General features: G+C 31.7%; 4 long non-coding RNA genes across 4 annotated transcripts; 3 read left to right on the plus strand and 1 right to left on the minus strand.

The window, feature by feature from the left end:
• The first annotated feature begins 2,851 nt into the window (after window positions 1-2,851).
• Window positions 2,852-4,072, plus strand: LOC148930786 (uncharacterized). Its single transcript, XR_016136479.1, has 2 exons — window positions 2,852-2,907; window positions 3,805-4,072. It is a non-coding gene; the product is annotated as an uncharacterized LOC148930786 (long non-coding RNA).
• Window positions 4,073-6,863: 2,791 nt separating this feature from the next.
• Window positions 6,864-8,858, plus strand: LOC125210836 (uncharacterized). The gene is made up of 3 exons (XR_007174410.2): window positions 6,864-7,127; window positions 7,520-7,724; window positions 8,573-8,858. It is a non-coding gene; the product is annotated as an uncharacterized LOC125210836 (long non-coding RNA).
• Window positions 8,859-9,603: 745 nt separating this feature from the next.
• Window positions 9,604-11,482, minus strand: LOC125210614 (uncharacterized). Its single transcript, XR_007174385.2, has 3 exons — window positions 11,187-11,482; window positions 10,778-10,852; window positions 9,604-10,019 (listed from the first exon to the last, which is right to left on the minus strand). It is a non-coding gene; the product is annotated as an uncharacterized LOC125210614 (long non-coding RNA).
• Window positions 11,483-21,015: 9,533 nt separating this feature from the next.
• Window positions 21,016-21,985, plus strand: LOC125213056 (uncharacterized). Its single transcript, XR_007174846.1, has 2 exons — window positions 21,016-21,086; window positions 21,637-21,985. It is a non-coding gene; the product is annotated as an uncharacterized LOC125213056 (long non-coding RNA).
• The last annotated feature ends 2,415 nt before the right edge of the window (window positions 21,986-24,400 follow it).

Consider the following 24,400-nt stretch of genomic DNA (forward strand, 5'->3'; position numbering starts at 1 on the left):
AAGTGAATTAAAGAAAAAAAACCAAAATAGAACTCCATTGTCTTTCTAATTTCTATGTAAAAATAATAGAAATTTGTTATCAATGCAATTCAAATAAACATAATACTATTTTTCTTCAATTTATGCAAGTTTACACTATAAAAGGGAATGAACGTGTGAAGTTAGATATCAACCTAAACCTCACTCTCAAAATGGCTAAATAATTCTCAACTCTCTCGATCCTTCTTCTTTGCCTCTTCTTTGCCTCTTCTTTGCTTCTCGTAAGTTTACACACTTTCATAATCTCTTCTTAGCCTACTAATCTTTTGGATAATAACATGTAAATGATTTCATTTTGGAAATCAGTTAAAAACTAGTCTTATTTTCCTTTTGATTACTAGACTAGCTAGTTTGTTATCAAATGTTATTTTTCCATCTCACTCATTGTATATATTTACATTCTGTCCAAAAAAAAATCCATTTTTTTACATCTATATAATTTTATACTCCCTCCGTCACACGTTTGTCGTATTCTATTTTGGGTTGTCCCAAGTTACTTTAGTCATATCTCTTTTTGACTAAAGACAGAACATCTAATCATACCTACTTTATTTTTTTTTTTTTTTTACGTATTCTCTCATCTCTCTCTTACTTTATTCACTTATTTAACTCACTAAGCACAACTTTTTTAAATCCCGTGTTGAAAAGAAACGCCTTAAGTAACGTGGGATGGAGGGAGCTAGCTAGACACAAATATGACAATATGTCAAGACTACTACATAAATATATGGATATATTCTTTATCCCTGATTTATTAATTTAATTTGCAGAGGAGATAATAGTGACTGAAGCAGCTCAATGCTCAGCAAAAAGCTATTTGTTTGAGGGGAATTGCTCAAGCTCTAACGCTGACTACTGCAATTCAGTTTGTAAGAAAGAGGGCTTCTTAGCTGGTGCATGCAAAAGCTCCATATGTATCTGCCAAAAAAATTGCTAAGAGCGGCGGCGGAAACTTATACTAATAATGTTGCATTTTGTTAGAATTGTAACTGTGATAAGAGGTTAATAATGTTGTACTCCCTCCGTTTCTTCATAGTTGAATCATTTTTCTATTTCGGGAAGTTTCTTCATAGTTGAGTCATTTCTATATATGGTAACTTTTTTCTCTTTCTTACTTTACTCTCTCTTACTTTATTATCTCTACTTTATTCACTTTATATTTTATTCTCTCTACCTTTTCCTCTCTCTTACTTTTTTATCTATTTATTTAACACACCCAACATTCATTTCTAAAACTCCGTACCGAAAAATTCCGCCTAAGACGGAGGGAGTATTTCTTATCGTGACAAAAATTAAGAAAAAATTGTTTATTATGTTATATGAAGAAGAGATAGTAAACTGAAGTAAGAGTAAGAAAAGAGTAAGAATACACACCGACCATTATTGTCGCAATGGCAATGTCGAAATAGTAACTTAATTTCGACATTTTAAGACACCATTTGTAAGTGTAAGTTTGAATTTTGAACAAAGAAAATGGAGAAGTAATCAGACTAGAGGTGTCAAAATGATCGGGTCTGATGTTTTGAATCTGGAGTCAAACTAAGTCTACTCATATACATAAGGATCAAGCTTTTAAGACGATAACTATTTAAATCACAAATTTTGACCAATCCTATGAGGTTTGGAAACGAAATACTATCAATACGAAGTTTCAATTACTTAATGGTCGCATCCATGTATAAACCGACGTCCTTTGCCGATTATTAAAACAATGTTGTTTCGTTAAAATGAGAAAAGGAAATAAAGGGGAAAATATTTACTGAAATATCTCATTTTAGGTATCATGCGTTTCATATACAGATGTTACATTTGTTAACATGAAACTGTGATCTAGTATTCTGTTTTCAAATCTTTTATAATTTGAAAAAAATTCATGATCTAAATATCCCCATATCTTTAGACTTTGGGATGCTTTGTAAAAGCCCATCAAGCTAATTTATGTCTTAAGTTGGGTTGACCCGTTCATTTGTCTCTGACCTAAAAATAAATGGCTCTATACAAGAATCACGACATTATATAAAGTACTTCATCCGTCCTAAGATAAGCGAAACACTTTTTTTGGGCATAGAAATTTAAAAATTTATATTTAAAGAATTAAAATGGAGAGAGTAAAGTATGAGAGAGAAAAAAAATAGAGAAGTAAATAGAAAATAAAGTAGGTGGATAATAAAGTATTCCGTTATAGACATGACTTTTTGCTAAGTTCAAAGTTTAAGGTTCGTGGAGAAAAAGTAATATGACTCGCTTATCTTGGAACAGAGAAAGTACTCCCTCCGTCTCATTGAAGATGACCCACTTTCCTTTTTGGTTTGTCCCAATCAAGATGACCCATTGCTTAGAATGGAAACCCCTTTATCTCTACTTTATTCCCTCTCTCTTACTTTACTCTCTCCACTTAACACACAAAATAAAGTTGCATAAAATCCCGTGCCGTCCAAGAAAGGGGTCATCTTCCTTGGAACGGAGGGAGTAATACTTTATGCTAAGTTTAAAGTTTATGGTTCGTAGAGAAAAATAAAGTTTAGAAAAAATTTGTGATATTTTGCGCTAATATCTTAAAAAGTTAATCACAAAAGTCTTTGTCATGTTTATTATTTGAGACGAGTGAATTTAAAAAAATAACAACAAAAGTCCATTATCTTTCCATATAAAACAAAATGGAAAGTTGTTATAAAATTGGATAAAATAAGATTTATTATTTTTTCCATGAAAAAATGAATGGAAAATAAGCTTTATTATTTTCCTTCAATTTATGCAATTCTCCATTCTATAAATGGGCATATCAAATATCAACCTCAAAATATACTCTCAATATGGCTAAACAATTCACAACTCTCGCGCTCTTTCTTCTTTGCCTTTTGACTTCTCGTAAGTTGACACACTTTTACCATATCTTCTTAACCCACATAATTTTGTGGATATGTTATTGCATATTGGCCAATGTCTAATTTTTGCAATTATAAAATTCAATTAAGTATATTTTCAATTTATTCTAATTTCACAATCAAAATCAATTATTTCGAAATTAGAAATTTTAGGTTTGTAATGTAAGGATTTAGTCTTTGTTTGGTTTGGTTTGTTCTTGGTTTTATAAGGATCGCGGGGTGTCTGTGGTATCTGTTGTCCTCTACTTCTCTTTTATTGTGACTTTGATTCACTTGTACTTTTGAGCTTTTGACTTATCATCGAGTTATAATATGAGTATGTTTTATAATTAAAAAAAATTGTGAAGATTTAGTGGGGAAATCACCTATGGGGATCTATTTTTATTTAAATTGTAATTTTCACTATGTTCCATCGATAAATAATTATTCCACATTATCAGTCATAGCATCAGAAATCAATTAAAAAATATTATTCTTTTAACTAGAGTATTTTAATATCACATCTTGTTGTTCCATCTCGTTGATTACAACCTAGTGTGTACACTCTTATCATACTAAACATTATTTTTGTAACAATCTTACTGTTTTTTCATAGTGTGTACACTGTTATCATACCAAACATTATTTTTGTAACAATCTAACCGTTTTTTCATTTAGTGCCTTGTAACATGAGTGAAATTTAGTGGATAGAACATGTTGCCAGTAACGTATCAAGCCAATCACAATCATGGGAAGAGAGAATATATTTCTGCACTTGTGGCTGGCTGAACATATCACGTGATAAAATATATCTGAACTACTACTGAGCACACCTATTTAGATCAATTTTTTGATGGATTTAATCTTTACATATGTGTATAGTAACTAATTTCATTCGCAGAGGAGACAATGGTGAGTGGAGCACTTACATGCACGGGGATAAGCAAATTGTTTACTGGGACTTGCTCAGGACCTACCCTTGATGTGTACTGCTCCTCAAAGTGTAAGGAAGAGGCCTGTTTATTTGGTGCCTGCAACAGTGATCAACAATGTCTCTGCACATATTTCTGCAATTAGAATTGTAACTTAGATTTTGTTGCCAATTTAGGCATCAGAGTTTATGTATTTTCATAATAATAATGTCGAAATGGAAAACTTCATTTTGAATTTCCGACGTTTTCTATCACTCTTTGTAATTTTTACTTTAAATTTTGAACTAAGAAAACATATATGTCAAATGATCAGGTTTCATCTTTTGAGTCACAAAACGCCCGTGCTGGACCGCTGACTCACATATCTAAATCCTATAAGGGTTAGAAACGAAAAATTAAATATAGAGTTTCGATTCCTCAATTGTTGAATCCATGTACCGAACGACATATTTTGGTGATGCTTAAAACAACGTTGTTTTATTAAATAAGAAAAGAAAAATGTGGAAAAATATTTATTTTGTTGAACTATATTGTTTCGAACTTTGATAAAATACAATGTTTTGTACACGGATAAGACAATGACAGAAATTGAAACCTCACAATTTTATTTTCCATTTTCAAATCTTGTATGGTTGATCATAATTTATTCAAATTTTATGATTTAAATAACTATTATCACTTAAATTATATGCGAAGCTATCTAGCGCAAACCCATTTTCTCTAGCCTATTACCCCAATTTTAAAGTGACACAACTTTATTTGTTTAATTAATTTGAAAACAAACTACGAATCACTAATTTGCAATTCAGTTTTTTATAGATCGAACATTATGCAGTTATGCACTTACATCGTTATTCAACATTCCATTACAAACAAATGTTTAATTAGTTTTATCAATTATTAACTAAGTTAACTATTAATCCAAACAACAAATATCACACCTAATTTACTCATGGTCTGATAGGGATCTAGACTTTCATTATAATCGAAACACCTATACATACACGCACCTTTAATTGAGTCTGCATTTTTATTGATTGATTTATCAGTTATCACAAAGAACTCAAATTAAGAAATTATTGAAGCCAGATAAAAACATTCTTGATGCCAAAACATGAAATAGTAGTACATAAATAATATCAAAGTCCAAACTTGAGCAAGGAAAGCAAATCCCCATTTTGGTTCTTCGGAAGAGGCGATGAGGACGTCGCACCAGAGGAGGTGCGGCAAAATGATGACTTCCTCCTTTGAAACAACGGGTAGAAGAGCTTCCAGGAGCAGTGAACAAAGAAACTGATTCCGAGCTGCAAAAATGAGAGAACAAGGAATCTGATAGGGCCGTGGACATGCCTGCTGGGACAGCCAACGAGAGGAACCAACAAGAGTCAGAGGATGAAGACGAGATGACAAGTCAGGAACCGGATCGTAAGGAGCAGCGGGAAGATGGTCGTTCGAAGAGGAAGAGAAAACCGCCAGCTCGCTATGGAGATTTTGTCAAGTATTAGTTTGATTTGTTATATCTTTTTATTTCCTTTTAAGAATATTTATTTTGTTATTTTAATAGAGTCAAATCCTCTTGGGTTTTCTTCTTGATTCTTTTCCAAGTCGTAATGTCCGAATCAAGTAGGGGGAATTCTATAAATTATAGAATTCCGTTAGATCGAGTCATTGGGAAATAAGAATAAAATCTTTTTCTCATCTTGCTCTCTTTTATCGCCAAACCCTAATCTCTCAAACAAGGATTTTATTGTTCCATAGCTTCAATATTCGTGTGCTCTTCGCAGGATAGGATAACCAGATCCTATCAGAATCCAAATCCCATCTTTGGCCCACCAGAAAGGGCCGCTGTGAGACCAACCTCGCCCTTGACGTTGTCTCGATAACAGAGAGAAGAGCGGGGCAGTGGGTGACGAAGGCGGCAAGGCTGATGGAGGCGGGGTAGTGGCGGCTAGGCGGCGAATGCTACGAGAAAGTGACGGATCTGGGGCGAGAGAGATAGGGGGGAAAGGTGTGAAGACGAAAAAGAAGAGGAAGAAGAGAGACAAGTACAACAGGCAGAGCAGCGCCGCGAGGGAGGAAGGCGTGACGGGTGAGGCGGGACGAGCGGCAAGGCTGTGTGGAAGGAGAGCCGGCGAGGAAGAAGGATGGTGCTCTGGCAGGGGAGATGATTTCCGCTGCCGATTAAGGAGGAGGGAGGGAGAGAGATACTTGAGGGAGATGGAGGCGCCGCATGTTGCATTATGGTTTTAGGATATTATAATTTATTGTGGAGTAGGAATTAGTTAAAATGACAACCCATCTTAAAGTAACACCATACCACCATTCCTAGCCAATTATTTGTACACATGGACGAATAATCAGCTGCCATGTGGCAATCATAAAAAATTCGCAAGGGTAAATTTACGCGGACTGCAACATCCAATACTCTAGACTGCAATATCCAATACTCTAGACTGCAAGGTGACGCGGCCTGCAATATCCAATACGCTAGACTGCAATCTATAGATTGTTACTATTGCAGTCTAGCATATATAATATTGCAGTCTAGCGTGGTGTCACAGTATCATTTTAAAAGTGTTGTCATTTTAACGCACCCCTTGTGGAGTATATTGTTTGGAATTTTTGTTTAATATTTAGTGGGCTTTTAGTGTGTTGGATTTTGGAGTATAATTTAGATTTCAAAAAGTAGTATTATAAAACTATGTAATCAATTTATAGTAGTACATCTTTCTATTAAATACACTTTTTAATTTGAATTTTTAATTTCTTGGACTTTGTATAAAATATATATATATATAGGGGCACACTATGGTGCCACAATGTTTAGAGTGACAACATACCACCAACATCAGCCATAGGATATGGAAATCTAACGCCCAAGATTAAGTTTCGCGACATTGCTGTCTAATGTATTACGAATTGCTGTCGGGGGCATTTTAGTCATTTCATAAATTTTAAAATTAAATCAGATTTGGGGATATTCCTCTCAATCACGCCATTCTCTACATTCCCTCTCTCCCTCCTTCTCTCTTTCTTCACACCGCAATTAATCTTCTTCAACCCTCAAACAATCGATAGAAACCCTAAAATTCTGAAAATCTCACACAAAATCTGCCGCCTCCGCCTCTACACCGTGAATCGGTGATTTCAGCCAAACTACTTCGAGATTGGCGATTTCCAGCCACAACTACTTCGAGAATCAGCGAATTTCAGCAATTCCGAATGCCTCTATACCACTCAGCCAGTAATCGCCGAAATTAGTCCACCGTCGACGTTTCTGAGAATATTGCTGGTTTGTTTATGCAGATTAATGAATGTGTTTATCGATTTTTGTTTGATGTTGCTGAGAGATTAATATTCCTACAATCTATGCCTTGTTTAATATTGATTTGTGTTTTTGTGAGAGATTTATGGTTTGGATCTGAGGTTTTTCTGAGATTTTGGTTGATATTTTGGGGAACATAGATGAAGCTCGGTTAGGAAACCCTAGATCAGTGAGCTACGCTCACTGTAACCAAGCCATGTGAGATCGTTTTTTTGGTTGATTTAGATGATTTGTGGATGGTTTGGTTGACAGGAGATGATTTGGTTGTTCATTAGTTGCTATATTGTATCCACTGCATTTTTTAAAAATGTTGCTTGTTTGGTGGCCAATATTTGATTCATATTCTTGGTTTAATGCAGTGTAAGACAAATTAAAATGGCACGAAAAAGAATAAGATCACAGATGGAAGAAGAAGAAGAAGAAGAGTTTGAACATAACTCTAGAAGGGAGACATAAGAAGAAGTTGAAAACAACACTAGTAATCGAAATACGAATGAGGAGGAAGCTGAAACAAGCAGTATTTTAAACATTGATGAAGAAAAAAGAGAAATAAAGGAGGTTTAGGTATTGTGATACATCTTGCAGTTTTGATGTTATATATTGCTATTGCTTGTTATATATTGCAGTGCATCATTTAAAGTATTGCAGTATTGTTGGACTCTCTTCTCGTTTGTAGTTGGTGTTGATAGGAATTCGTTTTGAAAATGTTATTTCGTATTGTGCTTATCGAACTTTGTCAATTTTTGCTTGATTTTGCAATGCCTGTAGCCTTTTTATGGAACATTATGCAGCGATTTAAGCATCATTCGTTCAATTTCGGTTCTGTTTAATGTTGTTCTTATTTTTTTGGCGATTTCTGTTATGAAGTTGACATTTGGGTTCAATCCTGTGACTACTCCTACATCTTGCAGTATTGTGTAACATGTTTGCATATGTGCGTGAGATAGTAATTTTAAACATGAATGCACTTGATAATATTGGAGATTGCAGATTAATGTATATGTGAATGTAGTGTAATGAATGCAGATGCATATTGCAGTGGATATGAGTTTATATTGCAGTACTTTGTTGTATAGATTGCAGTATTTGGTTATATGGATTGCATATCTGAAACAAATTAATTTGTTGACATTACATTGCTTATTGCAGTGCATCCGAGTCTATATTGCAGTATTTTGTTATACGGATTGCATATTTGAAACAAATTATTTGCATATATTTAGATTACAATACTTTGTTATTTGGCATTGCAGCACACTATTAAATACATGTGTACGATGTTGTGCAACATGACATTCCATTTTTGTATACATTTATCCTTGCAGTATTTACACTAGTTGGTTGCATATTAGTGTATATGAAAATGCAATATTAAAATGATCTAATGATTGAAATACTCTTCTACGTAACAGTGATGGTGAAAGTAAACAAGGGAGTGAAGGCCCTGCTCTTTCGAATGTCACCAACATGTTTACCAGTGTAATGCATTGTCATGAATATTGCGACAAAACACTTTGAGGAGGCAAAAGAGAAGAGACCGATAGATGTTGAGAAGATGGTCGCGGACTACAAGAAATCGTCGTTGAATGAACTTCTTTTATCTTCAAACAATAGGTTTAGTTTCAGTGTTAGTTTTTGGTGTAAATGAATTGACTAATGTTATTATTTATTGAATACTCGTACTTAAAAATCTGATAATTTTATCGTGGTGTAGACATTTTTGGTCACATAATTTGAATGCTCATTGTTGCATAGTTGTTAGTTGTCCGATAACTGTATAATGTTTGCATGCATAAGATGGAGTAGTCAGCAATTCATTAAGTTCTGTACTGCAATACGTATGTTTGCAATGCAATTATTAGGAAGCAGTATTTAATTAATGAGAATGAAAATCTTGCCACAACATTATAGAATTACAAAAAAAAAAAAAAATTATTGTGTTGTGCAAGCCAAGAAGTAATTCAAACACTGCATGCCACAAAGCTATAATAGGCAATACGACAAGACTTGTAACTGCAAATACTACTTGGTAACACTGCAATATTTATAAAGTAAAACTGCAATCTTGTAATTGTATTATGAAAAAGTAATACAAATAAAATGTTCAAGTACTATGCAATATAGGAGTCATCCTTTACACCAATCAAAAGCCAGTAAAATATGGAATGCTCGTTCAGTGTCATGCGATATACAATACTTAACCAAGCAATATGGAATTTATAATCCGTATCACATAACAGAAAATATTAAATTTAAATTAAATTAATCATGTACAAATTCAAATATCCTTCTGTGTAATGGAATGTTTATATTCCTATAATAAAAAATCCAAATCGAGAGGAAAAACTGAAAATCGAGAAAATCGAACGGGAACAAGTACAATAAATTAATATGTGCACAGCAAATACTACTTGGTCACAGTGCAATATGTTAATCATGTGCAAATTCAAATATCCCTTATGTGTATTGGGATGTTTATATTCCTACAATCAAAAATCTGAATTGAGATGAAAATATGAAAATTCAAAAATTGAGAAGAAAAGCTTCAACGGCGAGAAGCCGCGAAGACAAAAATCGAGCAGGAAAATCGAGAAAAACCCTCCAAATTGAGAAGAAAAGGTGTGATGGTAAAAACTGCAGGAAAACCATGAGAGACCTCGACGTCTCTCACTTTCCCCTCGGCGTCCGTACCCTAACCAGAACCCTAGCCCTCCAGCGCCTCAATTCCTCCACCGCCGATTACCTCCAGCTCCGCTCCTGCCGCCCCCACAAGCTACCGCTCCTCAAGCAATACCTCCAGGATTCCCCCAAACTCACACCTCCCAAACAGGGCATCGTTTGTAGAACTACTTCCCAAACCTGCAATCGAATGCAATTAACCATATGGTGGACTGCAATATATAACACATAATGCAGCAATCTGGTAAAAAACAAGGTATCCATAAGAACTTAATAGAAAAATTAATCAAAACGAATTTGAACAACAATCAATAAGTTCATGAAAAAAAAACTCAATTCATAGCAAATAACATGTAATTTCAACACAAATCAAAACATACTTAACTGAACAACTTCTAATCAAAGCCAACAAAGAAGGTGGAGCAATAAGAGCATCACATAATTGCTTCAATGGAAAAATAAATTGGAATCAAGTAATGACTACAAAACCAACAACAACGACAAAACATAACACGTGTGCAAAAATAAATCAACAGGGGAACATGGAAATCAATGCATGTATAGATGCAAATACCTGTTCTATGTAATGCGATATATACTGCATAACTAAGCAATCTGCCACAACATAGTATAATGAGAAAAATGAAGATGACAAAATTGATTCAATGGTAAAAAAAAATTGAAACCAACAACGAAATGCACAACGAAATATTGAAACCAACTGCAAAAATTGAAGATAACTGAATTAATTCAATTGATGAACACAGAATATGGACAAATTTGATTGAACAACAACATCTACAAATACTTACAAAATCGCGACAACTTAAATTAATGACAAAAAATTGAATCTGTGTCAAGGATTACACAACACACATATCATGAAAGTTACCCTATCGCGGAGATTACAAAATCTGCAAAATTAGGGAAATGCTTACCTTCTGCAAAAGTACTAATCTCTAAAGCCGAATCAAAGCCGAATCAGTTCAGATAGTATGGACTGCAATATACGACTATATAAACAGCAAGATGTAAAACAACAATTAGTAGATAGAAACTACATAAAACAGAGCAAGATGTAAAACAACAATTAGTACATAGAAACTACATAAAACAGAAACATAGTATTGCCATAAAATCACAACATGCATATTCTGCCTAATTCCTTAAATCTACTGAAACAGAACAATGCTCAACCAAAAACTTCTCATCAACCAAAATCACAAACTACCCTTTAACCAAAAAAAAAAAAACTCGCCAACCAATCATAATAAAAACAATCTGAATCTGAATATGACAAATCCACAAACAATCTGAATCGAGAATTAATAATCTAACAAAGCTCACCTTCTAGAAAAACATCCATGTCAAAGTTGAATTGATTCACCCATATTCAAACGATTTTGTGAATGAATTGCAGAGAGCACAAAAATCGATTGCACAAGTGCTGTAATTGCAAGAAATCGCTGTCAATTCTGGAGGAATCAAATTTAGGTCAATTGAACCGATGGTGAGATTGATAGCTAGAATTGAGATGACCTCAAACTGGATTGAACATGTGGCGTGTTATTTGGAGCTAGATATTGCAGGATCGAGAATCAAAATCAAGATTAGTTGGGTGATTTGCAGAATCTAGCGTGAAATTTGGGTTGAGAATGATAAGAAAATTTGCAGAATGATAAATTTAGGCGTGAATGATGAAGATGAATTAGAAAAGAAAATTCCTATTATGCCCTCCAGTCTTTTAATTTGATTAAACAAAAATAAAATGAGCTGCCACATGGCAGCTTAGCAACCGTCCGATTTCCAGATCCTAGGGCCCCTAATGGTGGTATGGTGTTATATTAAATGATGTTGTCATTTTAACACACCCATATCATAACCCATATTTATGGTGATAACCTAATAACCCTAATTTTATGGACGAAAAATATCATTTTATGGAACAGAATATCATTTTATGGAATAAAAGTATCATTTTATGCATGTTGAAAAAATCTCATTTTATCGTGTATAAATATCATTCTCAGTAAAAATGATACTTTTGACCCATAAAATGATAGGGTTATTAGGTTATCACATAAATATGAGTTATGATATGATCGCACCCCTATATATATATATATATAGGGGTGCGTTAAAATGACAACACTCTCAAAATGACACTGTGACACCACGCTAGACTGCAATATTATATATGCTAGACTGCAATCTATAGATTGCAGTCTAGCGTATTGGATATTGCAGTCGAGAAAAATTGCAGTCTAGTGTATTGGATATTGCAGTTCGTGAAAATTTACCCTTGAGCAATTTTTATGATTGCCACTTGGCAGCTTATTATTCGTCCACATGTACAAATAATTGGCTAGGAATGGTGGTATAGTGTTACTTTAAGAGGTGTTGTCATTTGAACACAATCCTATATATATATATATATATATATATATATATATATATATAGGGATGTACTAATATGCTAACTAATTTTAAAGTGCTAACGTACATCCAATCACGTGCTGCCACGTGGCACGAAAAATGCAATATTATATATAGAAAAATGCAATATGAATTTCGACAGATTGCATTTTTGTTATATGAAGATTGCATTTTTTATTGTTGAGTTTTGCATTTTTGATATTGACTGTTTAATTGGCATTTTATATCTATACGGATTGCATTTATATATGTGAAAATGCAAAACTTAACAATAAAAAATGCAATTTATGTGAAATGCAAAACTTAACAATAAAAAATGCAATTTTCCTATAACTAAAATGCAATCTGCGAAAATGCATGAACAACTTCACAAATGTGTATTGCATTTTTATATATACAATATTGCATTTTTCGTGCCACATGGCAGCACGTGGTTGGATGTACGTTAGCACTCTAATTAAGGATGCGCCCTAGTGCTCCCCTATATATATATATATATATAGGATTGTGATCAATTGAGATTTTTTATGCTAATTGAGAAATGAGATGCAATATCAGCCACTCATTTTTATTAAATGAGTGTCCAGATTTCTCTACATGAAAAATATCTTTACATTAATTAATTATGAAAGGGCAGAATGGTAATATCATAGTAAATTTTATTCAATAAATATTTTTTTAATTTTTAATTTTAATTTTTTATTAATTTTTTTTAAAAATTTTTAAATTATTTTTTTTAATTTAATTTTTTTTAATTTTTTTTAAATTTTTTTTTAAATTTTTAAAAAAAAAAAATTCATTTTTTTTATTTTTTAATTTTTAAAATTTTTTATTTTTCAACTGCATATACAATTCATGTCAACTACATACATATAATGTCAACTAGGTGTACAATCCATGTCAACCACACACACAACATGTCAACTACACACATATAATGTGAACTATGTGTACAATCCATGTCAACTACATATACAATTCATGTTAACTACACAATATAATGTCAACTACATGTACAATTCATGTCAAATAGTATTTATTGAATAAAGTTGTTGACATTTGATGTGTAGTTGACATGAATTGTACATATAGTTGAAAAAAAATTAAAAAAATAATAATAATAAAAAAAACGAAAAAAAAAATTTTAAAAAAAAATTTAAAAAAATAAAAAAAATAAAAAAATTAATAAAATTACAATTATGCCCCTCTGTTGACATAAACTACATGCTGTTGACATTTCACAAATATTTTGGATGAGTGGGCATATTGCATCTCATTTTTCAATTTAGCTAAATAATCTCAACCTAACAAGACCCTATATATATATATATATATATATCCCTATATATATACATATTTTTTAAATTATTTTTTTCTATAAGTAATTAAATCTATATATAGTTAGAATTGAGTTGGCTTTGATTTACTATGTGTTAGTTTCTTAATGTTAGATCGTACACTTGGTGTTACATCTACTTCTCTTGAATTGTTTTTTATTTACTCATATTTCTATTCTATATATTTATATTGAATTCAAATGTGGCTAAACCAAGTAATCATGAAACACTAATTTATAATGATATAAAGTGAAACTAAATTATATCATTATCAAACAAAGAACAATATTGCATAACATTAATTGTTGTTGTGTATAGTAATATACAATTGTATATATAATATATTAGTTTAATTAAATATGTTGAAATTACTTATAAATATATATTTATATTCAAGATATAAAATTTATGAATATATTTATATTTAAATTACTAGAAGTACACATAGTTATAATTGAGTTGATTTTGTTAATTGAAACTGGTGAACTATTTATTCCTTCAAATAGTTTGCTTTTTTCTTTTTTTTTTATTCTTTTGTAAATAGTAGTATTACATTTTTCTTTATTTGTATATCTTATTCTATTTCATCCACACATCTTTCTCTTTTGTTATTTCTTTTATTTTATACTACACTCATATCAAATATTAAAATAATATACAATCATCTGCTAAAATATGAAATGTTTCATTGAGAGTGGGCGAGAGAATTACAATTGTACAAATATTTTTTTTGTTGTTGTTGTTTATAATATTATAAATATTTATTTTAATTAGTTCTTATCTGTAAATATATTTTTATACTTATTTACTCTATATTTTTTTATTTTAAATTAATATATCTTCAAATTATTTAAAAATCATTTGCCCTGTGCATAACACAGGTGTTAACACTAGTTTTTATATTATGTCTCACTTTCTGTTTTAAATTGTCCTACTAAATATGTTATATTTTTATATTAAAAAATTTCTCTCTCGCATTGATATAAAATTATATTTTTTCTCTTCACTTAACAAACAAAATAAAACTTTATAAAATCTTGCGTCATCTCACGAATGTGATATCTTAAAGGACGGAGGGAGTACTAATATTGCAATTAGAAATGCAATTTTCTTCATGGACTTGACATGTTGTGTGCGTTTTAATGCACCTTCTAATACGATACGAGGCATACTTTTAGGAATATATTCCAATTGAATATTAATAATTAAAATAGGGCCCGAACCCAACCCGGACCTAAATTTCACCCAACCCAACTTAGTAATTTTTTTGGTCAAACTTACAAAAAATTTTCACATTATACCAGTGTATTTTTTATTAAGAACAACGATCAATTTTGCAACAATCAATTTTGATGGAAAGTTTAGGAATTTATAGATAATTATCCTATATCACGCTATTATCGTAGCAAATTTTTGTCATTGCTAGATTGTGGATTGTGGATGTATTATTGCTAGCATTTTGGTCAGTTGACATGCTTATTATTATTTGAGATAAGTGCTTTTGAAAACAATTACCACTAAAATGCATTATCTATGTAAAATAAAATGGAAATTGTTATAAAATGTGATGAAAAGAATATCTATTACTCACTCCGTCCCAGATTTATAGTCACATTTAGTTATGGCACGGGTTTTAAGGAATTGGTTGAGTGTGTAATTAATGAAGTGAGAGGTGGAGTGTGTAATAAATTAAAGAGGGAACATATTTTTTGGTCCACGAACTTTGCCAAATTATCATTTTAGGTCCGTGAACTTTGAAAATATCATTTCAGGTCTATCAACTATGAGTTAATATCATTTGGATTACTTTTTAACTATTTCCAAGTTTTTCTGGACAAAAATACCCTTGATACCTTAAAGGGTATATATTTTTAATAAACTTATCCTATACTCATATTTTTTATAAACTAGTATCACGTCTGTGCTATGCACAGATTAATATATTTTTAGAATATTTATTTTAAATTTTAAATTAATTAAACTAAATTAGAATCTATAATGAGTTACAATTTTAGTTCTATGAGAATAAAAAACCTATACAAATCAATAATGAATCATAATAAATTTGAAACAAAACGCATAATATAATGTTTAAACATTAAATCATGGAGTAGGAAGATAAAATTCTATCACAATAAAGAATTAAACACAATGGATTTCTCTTACCAGAGATATGATATAAAGCAGGCTGCTCGTTGGATCGAGCAGGTCCTTCCTTTCTCGTTGCTTCTGTTGATTGTATTCATACGTCAGCACCTCCAAGGTATTACCATGCTTCATCATATTGATATGGCCTTCTGATTTGTGTCAAAGCATAATTTATGTTTTATGATCTATTAATTAAAACCTTCTACTCACTCCACTTAATCACATATGTCATAGCAAAATCTCCCGCTCACTTCACTTAATCACAAATTAATGATATATTTATTTTAATATAATTTTTTAAATTAAATGACAATGAATTTATTTGATGCTATAAACGAATGCAAATTTAACAAACATGAGCAAAATTTAACTAACATGAGCAAATTGAAGCTCTGGTCTTACCAATTTACTTAAGTAAGATGCTATGCTAATGGAAATTCGTTAGAAGGTTGGATTCCATCTCTTATATTTGGAATTTGCTAAACTAAAGCAAATCGAAATTCATGAAACAATTTCAGATAATTTAAAAAATAAATCGAACAGAAAGAAAATAACAAATAATCGATACCTCGTCGGCGATCATAGCTGCGGATCTGAGGTTTGTTCGCCATTGCTATTGAATCTCCACAATGAACCAAAAACCTAAGTCCATTGCCACTAATTATACCACTAATCCACTAATTAAAACTAAATAACCAACTCTTATCCACTTATTATGAAACTAAATAACTCTAAACTAAAACACGTGGTCTTCAACATTCATGTTTATATTTAAATAATAATATCTACTCCCTCCGTCCCACATTTGTAGTAACAATTAGTTATGACACGAGTTTTAAGGAATTGGTGGAGTGTGTAATTAATGAAGTGAGAGGTGGAGTGTGTAATAAATGAAATGAGATGGTGGAGTGAGATGATGAAGTGTGTAATAAATGAAGTGAGATGATGGAGTGTGTAATAAATGAAGTGAGTTGGTTGAAGGTGGGTCCATCTTTGACTTTTTGATTTTTTATTTTTGTTTTGATTTATTTTAATATAGATAATGACATTTGAGTGTAATTTTAGTGAATAATGGGGTAAAATTTTATGTGCAAATATGGTAAATTCTAAATGTTACTCCAAATGTGGGACGGACTTTTATAGCAAAATGTTACTACAAATCTGGGACGGAGGGAGTATTATAAAGGGGCATTTTCCTAAATACCCCCAAAACTCACCTTATTTTCCTATATACCCCCAAAACTCCCCTTTTATATATTGTATAGATGTCTTTACTATATATTTTTGATGAATTTTCAAAATATAATTTGACCTTTAATATTATCACTTAATTTTGTAATTAAGTGACATGCAAGAAAAGATCCTTATTAAATTTTTTATTATTAAAGAAAAGTTCTTTATTCAATTTTAAAATTCTTTAATATAAAAATTGAAGAAGCAATTTTACTTGCATGTCACATAATTAAGTGATAATATTGAAGGTCAAATTATATTTAGAAAATTCGTCAAAAATATATTGTAAAGATATTTATAAAATGTATGAGTATATGATAAATTTATTAAAAATATATACCCTTTAAGGTATCGAGGGTATTTTCGTCCGGAAAAACTTAAAAACTTGGAAATAGTAAAAAAGTATGTCAAATGATATTAACCCATAGTTGATGGACCTGAAATGATATTTTCAAAGTTCACGGACCTAAAATGATACTTTGGCAAAATTCGTGGACTAAAAAAGATGTCTCCTCTAAATTAAATGAGATGGTGGAGTGAGATGATGGAGTGTATAATAAATGAAGTGGGATGATAGGGTGTGTAATAAATGAAGTGAGTTGGTTGAAGGTGGGTCCCTTTTTAACTTTTTGGTTTTTTTTATTTTTGTTTTGATTTATTTTAATGTAGATAATGATGACATTTGAGTGTAATTTTAATGAATAATGGGGTAAAATTTTATGTCCAAATATAAAAACTTCTAAATGTGACTATAATTGTGGGACGAACTTTTTTGGCAAAATGTGACTAAAAATCTAGGACGGATGGAGTATTTTTTTCCATGTAAAAGTAATGGAAAAATGGGATAAGCTTTACTAGTATGATTTTTCTTCAATTTATGCAATTCTCGTGGAACGGGCTATAAGACTATAGAACTCGCACTTGAGCTCCAGCTATCCTGAGGGAAACTTCGGAGGGAACCAGCTACTAGACGGTTCGATTGGTCTTTCGCCCCTATACCCAAGTCAGACGAACGATTTGCACGCCAGTATCGCTGCGGGCCTCCACCAGAGTTTCCTCTGGCTTCGCCCCGCTTAGGCATAGTTCACCATCTTTCGGGTCCCGACGGTTATGCCCACTCGAACCCTTCTCAAAAGATCAAGATCGGTTGGCGGTGCACCCCTCGAGGGGGATCGCGCCGGTCAGCTTCCTTGCGCCTTACGTGTTTACTAGCCCGTTGACTCGCACACATGTCAGACTCCTTGGTCTGTGTTTCAAGACGGGTCGAATGGGGAGCCTGCAGGCCAGCAGCGGGAGCACGCAATTGCCAAGCACACACGAGGCGCACGCTCTCCGCCACGATCGCAGCGACGGCGTTCCACGAGAACTTTTTTATCTAAACTCATAACACTAACCATTTTTTTTATCTAAAGCCATGCGACACCCATTTAGATCTATATTTAATAGACTGATGAAGTATATGAAAAGAACTTTTATTCACACTAACTAATTTCATTTGCAGAAGAGATAATGGTGACGGAAGCAGCTACATGCTCAAAAACAAGCCATTTGTTTGGGGGATCATGCTCAAGTACTAAAGTTAACTATTGCAACTCAGTTTGTATGAAAGAGGGTTTCTTCTCTGGTGTCTGCAAAAGCTCCAATTATATCTGCCGAAAAGATTGCTAGAATAATGCTTGATAAGGGTGTTATGATAAGAATGTTGTAATAATTGATTACAAGAATTAAGAGGTTTTTTAAGAATATACTCCCTCAATTATACATTGATGCATTTTTCAGAAATTAAAAGATAATAAAGTAAATTAAAAGAAATAAAAACTATACGAGAGAATTAAGTAAGAAAGAAAAATATATGTTAATTATTAGTATGGAAACAATATTAAAATGATTCTCTTTTGGTGATTATTACTCTCTCCGTCCTAAGGAAGATGACTCATTCCTTGGGCGGCACGAGATTTTATGCAGTTAATTTTGTGTGGTAAGAGGAGAGAGTAAAGTAAGAGAGAGGGAATAAAGTAGAGATAAAAGTGTTTCCATTTTAAGTAATGAGTCATGTTGATTGGGACAAACCAAAAAGGAAAGTGGGTCATCTTCAATGGGACGGAGGGAGTACAACAATATTGTACATTTAATATTATAACGAGAAAAGAAAATATATAGGAAAAAGTAAAAAAATTATCTCATTTTAACTATCATTAAAAGTTGACGTTTTATACACGAATGATATAATTGTAAAACATGAAATCGCGCGTATTACGTTTTCAAATCTTAGAAGATTTATTATAATTTGACCAAAATTTATAATTAAAATTAGGGGAGTGATCAATTGCTAACTCAACATTTAATTGCTAACTACAACTAATTTAAGGTCATAGGATTTTAGAAAATGTGCGGTCTACAATTTTCCACGTGTAATTTTCGTTTTTATTAATAAAATAAAAAAAGATAAAAAAAAATCCAAATTAGGGTTTTTGATGAAACTGTCAATATAGTGTTTCAAAAATATCAACACAGTGCTTTGAGAATGTCAACACAATGCTTTAAGAATGTTAACCCATTGCTTATATTGACATTCTACATGTATTATATTGACATATTTTATATAGTATGTTGACATTTCTGCTGTACGAAAAAATTAAAAATTTTCAATTTTTTTTTCAAATTTTGACGTCGATATGCATGTAGGATATCATTGGAATCCTTATGAAATTATCTTTAATTTGATGTATGTTATATGAATTTAAAGTTTTGGGATTTCTTTTAAAAGTTAGTTATAACTAAACATGTAGTTAATTGACATTAATACCCCTATTGATATTTTTTGGAATTAATCCTATGGCCTTTATTGACGTTTTTCGTTGATCGTATTGACATTTAGGGATTAATGATCTAAGCCCTTAATTTGAATATCTAATTGCTAATATTTAGTTGTAGTTAGCAATTAAGTTATGAGTTAGCAATATAACACTCTCCATTATTATATATCCCTATATTTTTTGACTGGGCCGCTTGGTGATATACTTTTTCAGTCCTAAAAGAATATGCACTTTGGGTTCGACACATGTTTTAATTCAAAATTGGTAAAGTAGAAAAGATGTAGAGAGAAAATGTAATTAAGTGGATTATTGTTTGTGGAGAATAAGTCTCCTCATTAGAGAGAAAAAAGTTTCCAAAACTAGAAAGTCCATATTCTTGTGGAACAAATTAAAAAGGAAAAAAGGTTCATATTCTCGTGGATGGAGGGAGTATTAGGGAGAGCTAATGCATATTTAACATAATCATCCTAATATATGAGGCTATGAGTAGATAATATAGTCATATAGTATTATATAAACGTAGAGTCATTAGCCATCATGCCATCACCTTTTTAATGGAAAATTAAAGAGATGAAGAGAAGAGGAAATAAAGAGAGAAGAATTGACAAGTCTGAAAAAGTGAAAAAATGAAAGAGACAGCCTTGCTCCATTTATCGGATTTTAAAAAATGCAATGTTTTGAGGATACTTCAGTCCCAAAATTAGTTAAAAAAATGAAAAATACCAAAAATGTGATTATATCATAATTTCAAGAATGTCCCATGCTTCTTTTAAACTTCAGGGACTAAACTTATCAAAGACTGTTTATATAGTTCAGTTAACTATTTTAATTATAAAGGAAAGACTTTTACTCGTAGAGTCGTAGTCACGTTTTTACACATAAAAACTATGTAAATTTACAATAACTCTTTATTGGAGCTTACAAATAGAGGTCAATGGATACCATATAAAAAGTTTCATATCGTTATCATACATTGCCGCTATATTGCTAACATATTTGATAGATCGACAGGTTTTTACTTTGAGATAAGTGCATTAAAGAAAAAAAAACCAAAATAGAACTCCATTGTCTTTCTAATTTCTATGTAAAAATAATAGAAATTTGTTATCAATGCAATTCAAATAAACATAATACTATTTTTCTTCAATTCATGCAAGTTTACACTATAAAAGGGAATGAACGTGTGAAGTTAGATATCAACCTAAACCTCACTCTCAAAATGGCTAAACAATTCTCAACTCTCTCGATCCTTCTTCTTTGCCTCTTCTTTGCTTCTCGTAAGTTTACACACTTTCATAATCTCTTCTTAGCCTACTAATCTTTTGGATAATAACATGTAAATGATTTCATTTTGGAAATCAGTTAAAAACTAGTCTTATTTTCCTTTTGATTACTAGACTAGCTAGTTTTGTTATCAAATGTTATTTTTCCATCTCACTCATTGTATATATTTACATTCTGTCCAAAAAAAAATCCATTTTTTTACATCTATATAATTTTATACTCCCTCCGTCACACGTTTGTCGTATTCTATTTTGGGTTGTCCCAAGTTACTTTAGTCATATCTCTTTTTGACTAAAGACAGAACATCTAATCATACCTACTTTATTTTTTTTTTTTTTTTACGTATTCTCTCATCTCTCTCTTACTTTATTCACTTATTTAACTCACTAAGCACAACTTTTTTAAATCCCGTGTTGAAAAGAAACGCCTTAAGTAACGTGGGATGGAGGGAGCTAGCTAGACACAAATATGACAATATGTCAAGACTACTACATAAATATATGGATATATTCTTTATCCCTGATTTATTAATTTAATTTGCAGAGGAGATAATAGTGACTGAAGCAGCTCAATGCTCAGCAAAAAGCTATTTGTTTGAGGGGAATTGCTCAAGCTCTAACGCTGACTACTGCAATTCAGTTTGTAAGAAAGAGGGCTTCTTAGCTGGTGCATGCAAAAGCTCCATATGTATCTGCCAAAAAAATTGCTAAGAGCGGCGGCGGAAACTTATACTAATAATGTTGCATTTTGTTAGAATTGTAACTGTGATAAGAGGTTAATAATGTTGTACTCCCTCCGTTTCTTCATAGTTGAATCATTTTTCTATTTCGGGAAGTTTCTTCATAGTTGAGTCATTTCTATATATGGTAACTTTTTTCTCTTTCTTACTTTACTCTCTCTTACTTTATTATCTCTACTTTATTCACTTTATATTTTATTCTCTCTACCTTTTCCTCTCTCTTACTTTTTTATCTATTTATTTAACACACCCAACATTCATTTCTAAAACTCCGTACCGAAAAATTCCGCCTAAGACGGAGGGAGTATTTCTTATCGTGACAAAAATTAAGAAAAAATTGTTTATTATGTTATATGAAGAAGAGATAGTAAACTGAAGTAAGAGTAAGAAAAGAGTAAGAATACACACCGACCATTATTGTCGCAATGGCAATGTCGAAATAGTAACTTAATTTCGACATTTTAAGACACCATTTGTAAGTGTAAGTTTGAATTTTGAACAAAGAAAATGGAGAAGTAATCAGACTAGAGGTGTCAAAATGATCGGGTCTGATGTTTTGAATCTGGAGTCAAACTAAGTCTACTCATATACATAAGGATCAAGCTTTTAAGACGATAACTATTTAAATCACAAATTTTGACCAATCCTATGAGGTTTGGAAACGAAATACTATCAATACGAAGTTTCAATTACTTAATGGTCGCATCCATGTATAAACCGACGTCCTTTGCCGATTATTAAAACAATGTTGTTTCGTTAAAATGAGAAAAGGAAATAAAGGGGAAAATATTTACTGAAATATCTCATTTTAGGTATCATGCGTTTTATATACAGATGTTACATTTGTCAACATGAAACTGTGATCTAGTATTCTGTTTTCAAATCTTTTATAATTTGAAAAAAATTCATGATCTAAATATCCCCATATCTTTAGACTTTGGGATGCTTTGTAAAAGCCCATCAAGCTAATTTATGTCTTAAGTTGGGTTGACCCGTTCATTTGTCTCTGACCTAAAAATAAATGGCTCTATACAAGAATCACGACATTATATAAAGTACTTCATCCGTCCTAAGATAAGCGAAACACTTTTTTTGGGCATAGAAATTTAAAAATTTATATTTAAAGAATTAAAATGGAGAGAGTAAAGTATGAGAGAGAAAAAAAATAGAGAAGTAAATAGAAAATAAAGTAGGTGGATAATAAAGTATTCCGTTATAGACATGACTTTTTGCTAAGTTCAAAGTTTAAGGTTCGTGGAGAAAAAGTAATATGACTCGCTTATCTTGGAACAGAGAAAGTACTCCCTCCGTCTCATTGAAGATGACCCACTTTCCTTTTTGGTTTGTCCCAATCAAGATGACCCATTGCTTAGAATGGAAACCCCTTTATCTCTACTTTATTCCCTCTCTCTTACTTTACTCTCTCCACTTAACACACAAAATAAAGTTGCATAAAATCCCGTGCCGTCCAAGAAAGGGGTCATCTTCCTTGGAACGGAGGGAGTAATACTTTATGCTAAGTTTAAAGTTTATGGTTCGTAGAGAAAAATAAAGTTTAGAAAAAATTTGTGATATTTTGCGCTAATATCTTAAAAAGTTAATCACAAAAGTCTTTGTCATGTTTATTATTTGAGACGAGTGAATTTAAAAAAATAACAACAAAAGTCCATTATCTTTCCATATAAAACAAAATGGAAAGTTGTTATAAAATTGGATAAAATAAGATTTATTATTTTTTCCATGAAAAAATGAATGGAAAATAAGCTTTATTATTTTCCTTCAATTTATGCAATTCTCCATTCTATAAATGGGCATATCAAATATCAACCTCAAAATATACTCTCAATATGGCTAAACAATTCACAACTCTCGCGCTCTTTCTTCTTTGCCTTTTGACTTCTCGTAAGTTGACACACTTTTACCATATCTTCTTAACCCAACATTCATTTCTAAAACTCCGTACCGAAAAATTCCGCCTAAGACGGAGGGAGTATTTCTTGTCGTGACAAAAATTAAGAAAAAATTGCTAAGAGCGGCGGCGGAAACTTATACTAATAATGTTGCATTTTGTTAGAATTGTAACTTTGATAAGAGGTTAATAATGTTGTATCATTTGATTACATGAATTAAGAGGTTTTTAAGATTGTACTACCTCGATTCCATCGTAATTGATGTATTTCTTTTCATGACAAAAATTAAGAAAAAAATGTTTATTATGTTACATGAAGAGATAGTAGACTGAACTAAGAGCAAGAATAAAGTAAGTAGAATACACTCCGACCATTATAGTCGCAATGGCAATATTGAAGTAGTAACTTAATTTCGACATTTGCAGACACCATTTGTTAGTGCAAGTTTGAATTTCGAACAAAGAAAATGGAGAAGTAATCAGACCAGAGGTGTCAAAATGACCGGGTCTGATGTTTTGAATCTTGAGTCTGGCTAAGTCTACTCATATATATAAGGATCAAGCTTTTAGGACGATAATTTAAATCACTAAGTTTGGCCAATCCTATGAGGTCAGGAAACGAAATACTATTAATACGAAGTTTCAATTACTTAATTGTC

The sequence above is a fragment of the Salvia hispanica genome, chromosome 3, assembly GCF_029641045.1.
Source record: "Salvia hispanica isolate PSC_SH4W2 chromosome 3, Shi_PSC_v1, whole genome shotgun sequence".
NCBI classification, from domain to species: Eukaryota; Viridiplantae; Streptophyta; class Magnoliopsida; order Lamiales; family Lamiaceae; genus Salvia; species Salvia hispanica.